The 14824-nt window shown below is 43.4% G+C and overlaps 1 long non-coding RNA gene across 2 annotated transcripts; it reads left to right on the plus strand.

The window, feature by feature from the left end:
- The first annotated feature begins 772 nt into the window (after positions 1-772).
- On the plus strand, positions 773-6222 carry LOC140849979 (uncharacterized). Of its 2 annotated transcripts, none has more exons than XR_012132513.1 (2): positions 773-1659; positions 4702-6222. It is a non-coding gene; the product is annotated as an uncharacterized lncRNA (long non-coding RNA). The 2 variants fall into 2 exon arrangements; XR_012132514.1 differs by having other exon boundaries at positions 4781-6222.
- Positions 6223-14824: the final 8602 nt, after the last annotated feature.

A 14824-nucleotide genomic window follows, 5' to 3' on the forward strand; every position in this document is an offset into this window, starting at 1 on the left:
TTACTGTTCTCTCTTCACTCAGCTTGCCATCATATTTTATATGTATTTTATTTTGTACAGCTGTGTATTTGATTTCTCTTTACACATTTGTAGACTTTTGTGTTTCCCTTCTTCCAGAAAGTCTCAATTCCCAAGATGGAATTTTGCTCATCTTCATTCTCTTAATTCTATGGGTCATAAGCCTCTTCAGTTAACTCTACCTGCTGTCTTTGTCCCCCACAACCTTCATCAACTAATTCCAACTATTTTTTGCTTTGAATCACTTAGAGAGCATGCCCTCCTAAGTTTCCTCCTGCTGGTGGCATTCTTTTGGAAAGGGCTATCTGCCGTGTTGGGGTTTTGTCTCTGCCTTTACTAAGAGCACTTGGGTGAGGCACACTGCATGACACATTCACCATCGCATGGATCCGTTCCCTGGTATTAAAAATATTTCCCAAGTCCGCATCCTAAGTTCATCCCCCTCTAAGTAAGGATTTCCCCTGCTGATACTCTTCTGCCTCTCCTGCTATCAGAGCTTGGCCTTGCTTCCCTCCTGTGTTCCCTTCTCTGCTCTGATCAAAGTTTTCCTTTTTGGCATTCAAGACTCTTTTCTTTGTCTGGGAGCATTCCTTTCCCAGTATTTCAATTGGAATTGTCAGAATTTGAAGGTACCCACTGCCTTTGTTTTTTTAATGTGCTGACTGTGTTAAAGATAAAAATGCAAATGACAGCTGGACAAGGATAATACCCAGCTCCCTTCTTGGGGACTGAAAAGTGGGCTTCCCCTGTAAGAATAGAAATAGGTTAGCATAAGCATAGCCATCTTAAAGGCCTAGAAGCCATTTTCTGAGTATGTGACTTAGAAAGAAAAACTGGAACTGGGTAAGGCCTTGAAAAACAAGTTAATCATGAGCACCGGGTGGTGGGCAGCTGTGACCCTTGGTCAGCTAACCTTGGTCAGTAAATCTTACATACCAAGCTTATCGTGCAGAACCTCCCTAACCATTGAGGAGTAGTCTTACCCTGCCCTTGCTTAACCCCAGGATATATGTCTTGCAAGAATAATGTATAGTTATAGAAAATTGCTATGAGTTAAGTGCTTTGAAATTGCTATATAAACCCTTGGCTCTGAGTGCTCGGGGTCCTTGTTGAGACCTGCTGCTTCGGGCTGACTTGGACCCCAACTAGTTGGCTGAATAAAGACTTTGCTTGAATTTACATCTCTATGCCTGTGTAGTTTGTTCTCTGGGGAAGCCTCGGAAGCCTGGACCCTAACATTTGGGGGCTCGTCCGGGATACGAGCAGCTTCCCTGAGAACAAAGGACAGCTGGAGGCAAGGTCTAATTGTCCGGACGGGGCAGTGTAATTCGAGGGTCGCCCCCTCGTGTCTGCATAAATCCATTATAAAGCGGGAGTCGCCATCCCGTGTATGGTCTCGGGTTAGTGGTCCCGAGTGAGGAAGTCCGGGCTGGTAGTCCCGGCCCCCAGGTTAGCGACCCTGGGTGAAGCCCAGGTAACCAATCCTGGCCCTAGGGTCCGAGTGACTCGGCCTTAGGAAGGCAAATCCGATCGGCAGAAAACTGGCGCCCGAGGAGGAAAAGATCGAGCTCGTCACCCTGCGGCAGTCCGAGTGGACGCCCTTCAGGAGAATTACGAGAGTTTTTGAAGACCCTGAAAGTGGTGAGTGTGGTGCGCACCAGAGTGAGAGAAGGACCGGTCCGAACGAGTGCGATCAGATGTGGTGTGTGTGTGCTTGGTGTTATCATTGACTGTTTTACTGTGTTTTGGTTTCGGTTTATATTTTTTTGCGCTTCTCATTTTAAGTTTCCTTGTTCTAAGGTTCTCCTGCTCTCTCCGTTCCTCCTTTCTGCCACTACATCATTCCCCGCGGGCATGGGTCGGGCAATTAAGAGCCATTAGGGCGCCCGCCGCTAGAAGACTCCCGTGACAGGATAAGGGGGTCACAGCCGCGAATCCCAGATAAATTCGCGTCCCCCGTGGAAGGAAAACTGTGCAACGACAGGCACTCGTTCACAAGCACATACAACAGTCATTTTGTTTGAAGTGGCATCTTCATCCTTCGCCTTTGTCTCCCTCATATTCTTTTTCCTTCTTTCTCACCATGGGTCAGACTCAGACGACCCCCTAAGTGTGTAAATGAATATATCTTTCTACCTCCGGATGGTATTAATGAAATTGATTTAAAGACAAGCGCTTGTGAAAATTGGGTATTCTAAAACTTCCAGAAAACCTGATAAAAAGTGTTAAGCATTAATGCTAATTTGAGTTTGCCTGAGGCGGGCATGTCCTTGTAGTTATCAGCTGCCTAAATTTACCTGAGGTCATTTAAGTCATGTTATCTGCTAAATCTTTTAAAAATAAAATGCTTAAAGGCTTGGCTTTGTCTAATATTCAGTAAAGGTCTTGTAAGTAATCTAGAATAGTTGTTACGAATGAGTGAACTAAATGACTGAAGCAAGTGAACCTCTTTTTAATTGTGTGTTACAGTGTGTATACCTACCTACTGCCTGAGAATCTTTGTAGAAACCTAAAACCTTAAAGTTTTGCTAAGTTAAGAAGATATACTCTATGAGAGATTGTGCTGTAAAGCTCATGGTTACAGAAATTATAAAATGTGTTCATAAATTTGTCAATCTAAAGAATGTTAGTTTAACAGTTTACAATGGCCTGCTTCTCGGTGTTCACTGGAAATTAAAGTTTCTAATGGTTTTAAGTTTTAATTAAAACTATTTAAAGTAATAAAACATTTCTCTATGCTAAAAAAATGTATGTTTTAATAAGAAAAAGTATAAAGAATGAAAAGTCTTCTGCATGCTAAAGAATGTGTTTTGTGATAAAGAAAGTAACTTTGTTCTAAAGTACAGCTATTTGTTTAAAGAGAGAAAACAGCGTGGTGCCTTTTGTTGTGGAAGACCCGCTCAGCCTGTTGCTTTGAGGGGGAGGGTCAGGATGTTTAGAGATTAAGTGAGATAAACCCAGTCAAGCCGCAGGCAAGCCCAGGCTAATTCTCACTGGTTTATGTGCTTGGGACCATAGGGCAAAAGAAGAATAAATTACTATATTCTTACAGATATAGTCGTGCCTAGTGAAATTAAAGCAAGTGAGTCTTGATATCAAGTGCACAGCAAAATTAGAATCTCGTTTCTAGTTAAACAGTTTTCTTTAACTGTTAGTTTGCTCTTAATGTTGAAAGATCAAAGCAGTTTCTCATGCTTAAAGTCTCAGTGAGTTGCCAGAATATTAAAAAAAAAAAAAAATGAAATCGTAATATTAAAAAGACTAAAAGCTAAAGTTTGTTAACAACTGTATAAGCTTTATTTGCCTTTGAAATATTTTGTTATTGAAAACGATTGCATGGCCTGAGAAATTGAATTATTTATTCCATATATTTTTATAAGTGGAAAAATCTCTAACCAACAAATGATTAAAGTTGTTACTGATTATTTGTTTTCTTAATTTATCCTCCTAAGCAGAATGGTAACAAAGCTTTTTTCAGCTGATTAAATGCACTTAGTTAACAAACCAAAATTTATTCTTAAAAATTAAACTAGAATCTAGACAAGATTATGTTTCTCCCAGAAAAACAAGTTTCACTGTAAAAGTTTAAATGGACAAACGTGTGACCACTTTTGAGAAAGGTTGTAATAGATTTTTTTGACAACCACCAGGTCTTCTTGTTTAATTTATATGCTGTATGTTTTAAAAAAAAAAAAACATGGGGGATGAAAGGAAAGAAGCGACACATAGCAGCAATTAACCGGAGAGTTCCGCTTTATTAGGGAAAGGTGCTGGGTTATATAAGAAGGGGCATGAATTGATTGAGGTGTCACTTCTACGGAGCTGGTGGCTGTTGGCTAGGTGCTGGGATTGGGAGGGGAGCGAGAGGTGATTGGGCTTCAGGTGGCGCCGGCGGAAACCAAGGACCCCCGAAGAGAAGCCGGAAGTTTGCCATCTTACTAGTAGTAGTCCTTCAGAGGACTCTTCATATTTTTTTAATGCAAATGATCTTAGAGCTTTTAATAGAATTTGCATAGCAGCTTATATCTACTATTAAAGAGTAAAACATTCTTGAAGCTTTCAGAGAAGACCTGTAGACTTAAGCACTTTCTCTGCTTTTTTTGTATCTGGTCTTGGACACTTATGCTAAGTTCAAAAAAAAAAGTGCTTTTACCTCTAGTTAACTCTGATATTTTCCAGAGGGCCCCTGGAACATGTCAGAAGAATTTTTTCTCATTAGAGAAAGTATTTGACTAATTTGGCTTATTTATCTGATATATATTTATTTATTTACCAGGAAAGCACTGTCAAAGAGAATGATGCTAAACTTTGTTACTAAATGTTTTGTATTACAGAAATATCAGAATTTCCTTATGTCAACTGTCTTACAGTAAGCTCTCATCAGATCTTTAACCATTGTCATTTGTAAGTCTTTTGTCATTTATAGTATTATCCCTAAACTGGTAAAGAACTAGATTTCAGCAGAACAGGTATTAGTTACATAAGATTACATAAACTAAAGAAAATGATTTTGTGTCTTTTTGTTTCAAATGTTGCTGATAAAGTGTTTTAACCTTGTTCTCTTAAACTGACAACAGTTTAGTAAATGACTATCTTTATGAGCAGAATTGAAACTTCCTTCTCTCTACCTGATCCCTCCAGAGTTTAAAAACTTTCAGTGACTGTTTTTGTATTCCATGGCAGTATGTTTATTTGCATGAGTTCAATAAGAATCTGCTTTCCTTGTGAGAAGACTACTTAAGAACACTGGTTATACTGCCAGGGCTTTGACTGGAATGTCATACCTGAGAGACATGTGCATGGACTCAGATGTGAACAACTTTAAGGAACTAAGATTGACTTTATAAAGCCAACAAAGCCCCTTGGAAGAACTGGCCTGGTACCTTGCTTACAGAGTTCCCAGCAGCCTTACCAGGTGAGTAAAGAAGGTCACTTCCTGGCAGGTTCAGAGACCTCGAGAAGAGAAGAATTCATCCAAATCTACAGGTACTGCAGGCAAAGCCTGATGGCAAGTCTAGCTTGGCTGTCTGGCCTCAAGAGGCCTTTAAAAGTTCAATCTGAAATTCCTTACAAAAAGTTCCAGCAAAGCATATTTAAAAGAGCCTGTGTAATCAATTGCTCTTCTTGCTGCACTTGTGCAAATGATCAAGCCAGCTGTTAATTATTTTCTTAACCTGGTTACTTCTAATAAAAATGAGGGTGATTTTAGAGAAAAGTATTGTTTCAATAACTGCAGCCTCCAGAATAGAAAATCCAACTCCAGATGTTGCTACATAACCTAATAACACAATTTGTTTTATCTTGCCTAGAAGCCACAAAACTGCAAATAGTAATAGAAGCGCCAGCCTTCTGAAGCCCTCTCAACTGACCAGTAATAGAGACCTAGCTGCACCCTTTACTGCACCCCCTTCTCAGCACGAAGCAGCCAGAGCGGTCATCGCCCCTTTTCCCTAGCAGCAGCTAGAGTCCCTATCTGTAGAAGACAAAGACCGAGACTCACTTTATCCTCTGCAAGTAGGCAAAGAACCTGCATTGAGAGAGTTCCTGAAACTTACACCTCCCTCTACAACAAGACAGAAGTAATCAGCACCACCCCAGCTTATTCTAACAAGTAGTAGGCCCGCCAAACCGGAGTCACTCCATGTGTTACCTTTATCAAAGAACGCATTAGCACCGTGCAAATCATAGTGTTGAGACAGAACTATCAGAGTGTTAACCAAACAGATGACCCCTAATTTCATGATTGAAATAGATACAAGAAGAAGAGGGGAATGTAAGAATAGAAATAGGTTAGCATAAGCATAGCCATCTTAAAGGCCTAGAAGCCATTTTCTGAGTATGTGACTTAGAAAGAAAAACTGGAACTGGGTAAGGCCTTGAAAAACAAGTTAATCATGAGCACCGGGTGGTGGGCAGCTGTGACCCTTGGTCAGCTAACCTTGGTCAGTAAATCTTACATACCAAGCTTATCGTGCAGAACCTCCCTAACCATTGAGGAGTAGTCTTACCCTGCCCTTGCTTAACCCCAGGATATATGTCTTGCAAGAATAATGTATAGTTATAGAAAATTGCTATGAGTTAAGTGCTTTGAAATTGCTATATAAACCCTTGGCTCTGAGTGCTCGGGGTCCTTGTTGAGACCTGCTGCTTCGGGCTGACTTGGACCCCAACTAGTTGGCTGAATAAAGACTTTGCTTGAATTTACATCTCTATGCCTGTGTAGTTTGTTCTCTGGGGAAGCCTCGGAAGCCTGGACCCTAACACCCCCAAGTTTTCACTGTTCCTGTTGAGTGCCATGAAAAATGCTACCAGCAATGAAATGACGCATCTGTTGGTGGGAGCCGTGCCTCTCTGTTTACAAGTAAATTGGCAAAAGAATCTGATTGATAAGCCTTGTCTTTTTTCCTGTGATAAACATACTCCTACACATACCCATTTAATATTTTTTCCCATTTCTCAGTTGCTTTGTACTTTTTGAAGTAAATACCAATCACTCTTAGTGGATCATTCTCCACTTTTATATCTTCAGTACCATTCATTTTTCCTTTGTCTCCTCTTTATATGACTTTGTACTGTTTTATTGTTTTCTGTTCCAAAAATAATCTTCATGTATTTCAAATGTTGGCACTTTCAGATGGCATCATTTGGAAGCTATAACAGGGCCCAGACTAACCATTAGCATTCATTTGAATCTTTATTCTTTGCATCTCTTCAGTTTAAAATTAAATTGTTAGAGGAGGAGATTTCCCAAGACCACATATTCAATGCTGGGCTGTGAACAATATTTTCTCACTCTATTGTATCTTTTATTCCTTTTTCCATTTCCACCTGAAAAATGTAAATTACCTTGGTTTATATGTCTAACATACAGTGGCAGCTTTTTTAGTACATTCTGTTGCCAGGCAGCCGCGTCTGGGAGGTGTCTCCCTGCACACTAAGGAAGCACCTGAAGAAACCTCCACCTGGCCCAAGAGGGTTCTTGACTCGGTGAGAAAGAATTCTCAAATGGGTCGGGCAGGTGTAGGTAAGGAAGGAAGTCATTAAAGCAAGAGCAACAGGAAATGGCAGCTGTCTTGCAGGCAGCAGAGAGCAGGTAAGAGCAGAGGGAAAGCGGGAAAGTTCTCAGCCGAGGGCAGATTTCCTCGCCAACTCCTGAAGCCAGGGTCACCTGGCATCCTGTGTTGGATCTGCACAGCATGGGGACCAGCCCCTACCACTCCAGGATTTGGGGGAGCTGTGGAGCATGGGATGGAGTGAGATAATGTTCTGAGAACTTACCAAAGCAAGGAGATTTTGGGGCAGGCTACTAAGAGCAGATCACACAGCTCCAGTTTCGTCCAGGTCACCAAGGTGACGGAAACCTGCAGGCCCAAATCTGAGCTCTTAGCAGCCCCTTCCTACTTATTAGGAGTAAAGCAGAGACAAAGTGAAGATTTGGAAATAAAATGAAATAACAAAGACCAAACACTGCAATAATTTGAGCAATGATAAAGCTTCACACTTGAAGAAAGGAAAGTGCAGGCATCCTCAGAGAGGAGGTGCCTTTCTTCTGAGCTTTCAAGAATGGGGCAAAGGGCAGAGGGGCATTGTTGGGCATTGGCTTGACTGTGGTCTCAAGGTGCTTGTCTCTGGTGAGAGACACCGTGTCTCTTTCCCCTTGTTATCAGTCCTCCAGCTGGTTCTGCTGAATAAACCCAACACAAGGGATGTATTTATCCTGTTGTCCGAGACAGTAGTTACCCTCAAGCAGTGGAGACATATCAGTTAAGACTGTTTGCCCTGCCTTAAGGTAGACTATTGGGTTATTGCCTGATCACCAAAGCATTTGTTAGGAGTCTTCTCTACTTTTTAAAATGGAATCTTAGCCTTAAGATGGAGTCCCTCCTGTTCTTATTATCCAGTTTATATCTCAGCATTTTTCATCATAGGCAGGAATAGTTAATCATGATGCTTGTCTCATGTCCCTGACCTACCTCAGTACTCTATCTGCCTACTTGGTACTATGATTCAATGAGACAGAAATTTGGTTGCTGTTCTCACTGTTGTGCTACAATTACTTCCTCCAACAAATGATCGTAGCCAAGCTTTATGATGCGTGGTGTGAATTGTTAGCATCTTTGAGGAATGGTTGCAGGAAAAGGTGAGGTAAAAGGATTTAGGAGAATTCCTAACAAATTCTATAGTACAGAGCATGACAGTTCACATCTCCCAGAACACAGATACCAAGATGGATTTAAAAATACAAGTTTATCTTGTAAAGGATAAAGGAGAGAACAGGAGTAAAGTGAGAGCCTTGGAGTGTGACGCAAGTCAGGCATATGTGAGGGGAAAAGAGGGAAGAAGGAGGGGAAAAGAGGGATGAAGGAGAGAAGAGCCTCAGACTACAGTGCAGATGTAAGCAAGTCTTGTCTAGACCAATAGCGAGCGCCAGAACAGAGACTGTCCCTTAGAGAAGCCCGGCTTTGGGCAGGAGTGGCCCAGCTCCAGCTCCCCTGCTGCGCTCAGTCACTGTCTAGGAGCAGCCAGCAGAGACAGAGTGAGACACTGGTGTGGACGCTGGATTCTGAGGGCACAGCAGCTGGAGGCTCCCAGCTGTGTATACTCCTTCATCAGGTTCTCTCTTGAACCCCAGGGTCACCTGCCTGAGCTCTTCCCAGCAAGCACCTCCACGTGCCCGTGACGTCTGTGCCTCACGGAGGCCTGGCTTTATCCACCCTGGTCCCTGGGGCATGCTGGCAGCTTGCCGAGGCCCAGATCAGCCAGATCGGGAGGAGCTCCCTCTTCCCTGCGCCTCATCTCCCTGCTTTGTGCCCTTCCCATCCCCAGCCCCCTGCTCTGTCTAGGAGCTCCGTGCCTTTTTGTACCCCTGCACCCTCGCCCTAGAAAACCTGTTCTCAGGAAATGCCTAATAAACTTGTTCACTCTCAAAAAAAAGGCTGCCTCACAGGGCTCAAAGCAGAAGCTTTTGGTCATGCATTTGACAGTAGAGAAAAGTCTAAGTGAAATATGAGCTACCCTCAAGTGGAGTGGGAAATTTAATGGGGCCTGGTCCCTCACTACAAGATTCCAGGAAACGGTGAAACACAGAATGCCTCCTGAATTTATATCCTACATCCTCAGTGAGGGGCAGTGGTGAGATGGTACAGAGGTTGGGCGCTGTGCCAAGAGCCTAGCAGCAGGGACATCTAGAGGTAAGTCTGCAGTTAACAGAGTGTTCCTCGGGTCAGAACATCAGAGTATTCCCAGAGAAAGGTGTTTCACCATAACTTAAGAACCATAATTTATAGCAAAAGGAGAAACCAGAAGGTAGGTGAGCTAGATGGATGCCATTTTGGTGATACCATATAAACCTAAGTTTAAGACCTCATGGAAGAAAAAAATGAAAGTAATTGGAATTGAGTTCATTATAGCCTAATGTGGAGGAGGGTCCAGAGCAGGTTAAACTGCATGCAGAGGAGAAAAGCAGTGGCCTTTGCTGTTCCTTACTATTGTGGGATGAAAACAGACCTTTGGTGTGTGGGTGAGCCCAGGGTGCACAGCAGATCACAGCTGCTGCCTGCTCTTCTGAAGTCCCCTGCTCTGGGCTGCCTTCCTTCTGCTCTGCTGCTCTGTCCCCTCAGAGTTATCTTGTCAAACTACTGACAACCTCTGCTGAAGCACTGGGTCTGTATGCAGTTGTGCTGTGTGTACTGTTGCCAGTATTGTACAAATCCCAAATGCCCAACAGTCTCCTCCTTTTCTTCTCACAGAACCGTCATTCTTATTTCATGTGACCATTTTTTCCAAAAGTGTTTACCTCAGGAGAGCTTTCTGATCTCTTATATGACAGTGTTCTCATTTCCAGATTGCACAGTCGAGGATTGCAGGACTGCAGAACTGAGTAGGTGCTTGTCAGGCACAGCTTCAAACTGCATGAGTATGGTGCCAGTTAATGAGCTATTGCCTCTCAACTCTGAACCCCAACCTTTTTTGCTCTACTTTGTGATTCTGGACCTCAGGCTGCAAACTGCATTCTTTTTCCTGTTAGGTCAATGCTAGGCTCTGCCAGTAGGGGTCACTAGAGGGAGAGTGCCTGCAAGAAGGAAGAAAAAGGGCTCTTCCTCATTTTCTCTGGGGCAGTGAATGAATCATCATAAATTGGTCCCAGCAGAAGTCAGGAAAGCCACGGTGGCTCTTGTACTCCTGCACTGAAGGGACTCCAAGTTTCTTTTCCCTAGAGTGGCAGGCAACATATTTCTGCTAGAGACATGCCCTCTGCTGAGTGTAAGACTAGAGACTCAGTCAAGGGTGGACTTGAAAGACAATGGAGAGAAAAATTCTCCTGCTGGGTGGAGCTTTCAGTGGTACATCTGATCATCTACTACATTTCTTCTCTGGAAAGAGAAATGTCCCTAAGTTAGAATATATACAAATTCATGGGCACTGGCTAGTAGCCTGGCCTGCTGGCTAGAGACCAAAGATGAGAAAAACTAGAAGACATAGGAAGAGGCAGTGGTTGTATGTGGATGGACACATCACAAAAAGTGTAAAGGTCTGTGTATCACATGTTACAAAGGTCACTGCCTACCAGAGAGCAGTGACCATGGAAGAGACACTAAATGACCAAGTAGGAAGAAATGTTTCAGCCAGTTGATGCCAGCCACCCTCTATTCTTGGCAACATCAGCAATGGCACAGTAAGCATATGAATAAAGTAGTTCTGACAGCAGAGATGGAAACTACATGGGGGCCCAACAGCATGAGCACCCGCTTACCCAGTCCTGTCTAGTTACTGTTGCTGCCTAACATGCAACCTACAACAGATACTAAAATTGAGTCCCCATGTGGTGGCACTGCTCAAGGAGAACAATGCACCGGTTTGAACTCAGTGGCCCATCCCATGCTTGAAAAAGCCAGCCGTTTATTCTCACAGGAGAAGAATGACTTTATTTCAGCTATAGGTTTGTCTTTCCTGCTCTCAGAGCCTGAGCTAACACCACAGTCTTAAAGCATCACAAATAACATTTCATTAGACCACTTCACAGCAAAGGAGGTGCAAGAGTGAACCCATAAGCATAAGATTCACTGGTTGTGTTACACACCTGACCACCCAGAAACTGTCAGCCCTCTTGGGACCTCCTGCACAAGCAGAGCTGAGAGCCATTTGGGGAGACAATACTCTGCAAGGGTGAGAGCCATCTGCCATTTTCAGTATATTAATTGAATCAAAGACCTTAATTTCAGTGTTAGCGATAGGAAGAACATGTGGGTTCAGAAATGAAGGGATAGAAGCCGAAGTTGCCCCACATCTCATTATTCCTGATGGCCCTCCAGAAATTTTAAGTTTTGAGGACTAACCATGTCCTAAAACAGAACAAAAGTCCAATTATAGTGGCAAAACTTAATTAGAATACCAAAAATGGCCAAAAAGTTCAATTAAAATTAATTAATTAAAATGACAAAAATAAGACGTTTGCCCCTCTTGCTGACTATTGAGCTTCTCTATTACACGATAGTAGGTAAATTGGAGAATATTTCCTTCCTTCAATCCCAAAACAGACCAATAAAAAATAAAGTTCATTTATCCTTAAAACACAAAAAAGAATAACCAACTCACTGAGCATAGGATATCAGTGCAACCGCCCACATCAGGGCACAAAAGCCAACACTCACAGCTTACTCTGTGCCCAAGTTAGACATTTTACCTTCATAATTATGACAATACTGCGACAACATTCTCCAAATGATTGTTTAATATAAAGTCCAGTCTGCATTGAGGAACAAAGCAGGCCTTTCCTCCCCCACCTGAGACCCATCATCTTCCTGGATCACATGCATTTTGGGGTCAGATGGGGCTCTCCTCCCAGAACGAATGGCTCCCAGGGCAAGTGTACAGCCTGACTCTAAAGGCTCCAGTCATGCTTGCCTCTGTTGTTCTCCCTCAGCCAAGCACGTTATTGATGTAATGTACTTAGTGAGGTTTAGTGACTGTGAGATTCCTGAGCAGCATTAACACCCCTCTCCCTTCAGAACACAGCACCGCGCAGGCATCTAGATTTCCTTTTGCTAACTAGCCAGAGCACAACGCACGTTTCCCCACTTTCAGTAGATATGAGTGCAATAAAAACAGTGCAGTTCATTGGGCACCCATTTTATGCTAACTTATGCCATGGTTGGTGGAATGTTTTGTGTGATTTGTTTTGTTGTTACACATGTAACATGAATAAAGTTCAGGACACAAACTCAAGTACAAGTAAGTCTTGTTTTTCCCAATTGATATTAACTCAGATGTTAACTCAAGTTAATAATCTGCCTTGAAAGCCCATTCTCTGGAAGTGGCAGAAACATCATCTCAGGCAGTTTGAGGGTCTCTCACATTTCCTTCCTCTTTCCACCCTGGGGAGATCATTTTCTTGTCTAGGAGCCTGAAAGGAAAGAGAATCTCAAATATTCCTGTATTATCTCCCAAACATTCTGTCTGTTTGAGTTTTGTTGTTATCCTCCCCGAGTTCACCGGCCTCAGGAGGCCAGGAGCTATTGTTTTCATCCCCTTGTCATACCCGTCCCCAGAAAGACCGACAGACGGTGACGTAGAAGAGGGGATAAAACAAATGGGAAAAATGGTTAATATTTCAAAAGTATTAACCTGCCACTCATCCTCCCGTCATCATTGGACCAGTTAGGGTTTTTAAATACAAGAATCCTAGCTAACTTAAACATAAAAGCAATATATTAGATGACATAAGTAGCTGACCAGATCTCCAGGAAGACTGGGAGAAGAACCAGACTTGGAGTGTGGGAATGATTGGAATGACACCCGAAATTTCACAACAAAATTGGATTATCCCATGACGTTGCTGCCGTCACCGGGCACAGACCCCTCTGATGCTGGACGCCAGATGTTACAGCCCCTGGAAGTTGATGTGGCTTCCATGCTGCATCTCCCTTGCCTGAATGGCTTCTGGACAGCCCCTGCCTCTTGAAACCCCTAACTCCTGAGTCAGAATCCGGAGTGGGTGCACTTCATAAGCATTGCCCAGAACGCACTCTTGCTGTGTCCTAATAACAGGAACCACTGGGCAAGGGTTCTCAGCGTCAGTGGCAGGATCTGTGCTGCTTTCCACCAGGACTCCTAAAAGGTCTAATCCCCTGAACAGTTTGCTCCACCCTGATGTGCTCAGCACCGCGTGTCCTCTGGACTCTGGATGTGAGCCTCACTTCCCTCCTAGAGCAGGTCAGCCAGCAATGGATCACATTTTCCCTGGGAACATAAAGCCAATACTGACATTGCCACCATGGCTCCAGCTGTCATTGTCTCTGCACATGTCCTGCTCTAAGGTAGGAGCTGGGCTTTGACATTGCCTCAAAAAATCCCCACAGGAGAAAAGACTTAGCAGCTCCCAGATCCAGGTTCTACACTGGCTTCTCCAGGGGCTGCCCGGAGGGACCACATCATATACCCCAGAGGTACAGGACAGTTCATGTCTCAGGGGACAGATTTTGATCAACAAGCAAGCAGGCGGTGGGAAGAACCCAACTGGTAACTGGACAGACTGTTCTGAGGTTCAGCGACTCCCAGAAGGTCTCTCTGGAAATGTCTGTGGGCTGAGCAGACAGCAGTGTATGACTGAGATGCCTTGGCCAGCTTGATGACACATCTCCTGCCCTTGCTTTCCCTCCATGCTGCCCTACTCCCCTTTTACTCCCACCCTGAGTTTCCCTGGGGTTTTAATGAACTGCTAACAGACAAACTCTGTCTCAGATTCTGTGTTCCAGGGAATGGGCTAAGATGTGTGGGGGCAGGAGAAGGAGAAGGATCAAAATATCACAACGTGTACTATGTTCACTGGAACTCTGAAAGCTACGAACATTTTATGGGTAAGAAAACAGACTCAGAAGGGGGTAAATCATTTCTCCAAGCTGACACTGCCAGTCTGTGACAAAGGCAGGAACTGAAATCAAGTCAGAATGCCTGTGGTCCACATTCTTCTCACCGCACTGTTCATGGCCTGTACCAATGCCACCCATTGAAAAAGTTGAGAAACAAGAGGAAGGGCATCCACATTCTCCACACAGCATCTCATGGGGAAATCTGACACCAAAGAGGTTTTCTTCACCTCCTAAGGACTCAGGCCTCCAATGAGTCTGCATATGCACCCAACCCACTTTCTCCAACCTCTTCCACAGAATGAAGAGCTGCTGAGTTGACTTAGCTTTAAATAAACAGCACTAGCAGAGAGTTAATAGAGCAAGAAGCTTAGCAGAAATTAGGGCAAGATTTTAAAAAAACAGAAGATGATTTAAGTACAGTGGAAGAGCCTTTATTTCTGAGACAGCATTATATAGCTATTTCCCATCCAGAGTTCAGAGTCAGATGGACAGAGGTCCAAGTCTCGGTTCTGTCACTTACCAACCAAAAGCAACCTATCTAATCTCTTTGTGCCTCTATTTGCTCATCTGCAGAGTGGGGATATCTGTAGTCTCATTTAGCCCATTGCTAAGTACTTAATAAATGTAGACAAAAGAAAAGGTATTACTGTTATTAGACCTAAGGAAAAGCAGTTTGAAAGAGTCCAGTATCTTTTGACTACCCTTCCTACATTTTGGTAGTATCCGTCTGGGAGCCCCATCTTCATAAGGTAAAATTTGGAACACTTTGTTCCTTGGCACCCTTCTGGATGAGGGCATGAAACGTAGGCTTCACCTGTCATGAATACCTAGGCAGGACTTCACTTGGGAAGTGAGCAATCTAAAGTAAGGCTTTAAGTGGGACATCATTTCACTGACACAGGTGACAGCATAGGGTCACAGCTTTAGAGGAACAGTAA

This window comes from Manis javanica, chromosome 6 (genome assembly GCF_040802235.1).
Source record: "Manis javanica isolate MJ-LG chromosome 6, MJ_LKY, whole genome shotgun sequence".
Lineage (NCBI taxonomy): Eukaryota > Metazoa > Chordata > Mammalia > Pholidota > Manidae > Manis > Manis javanica.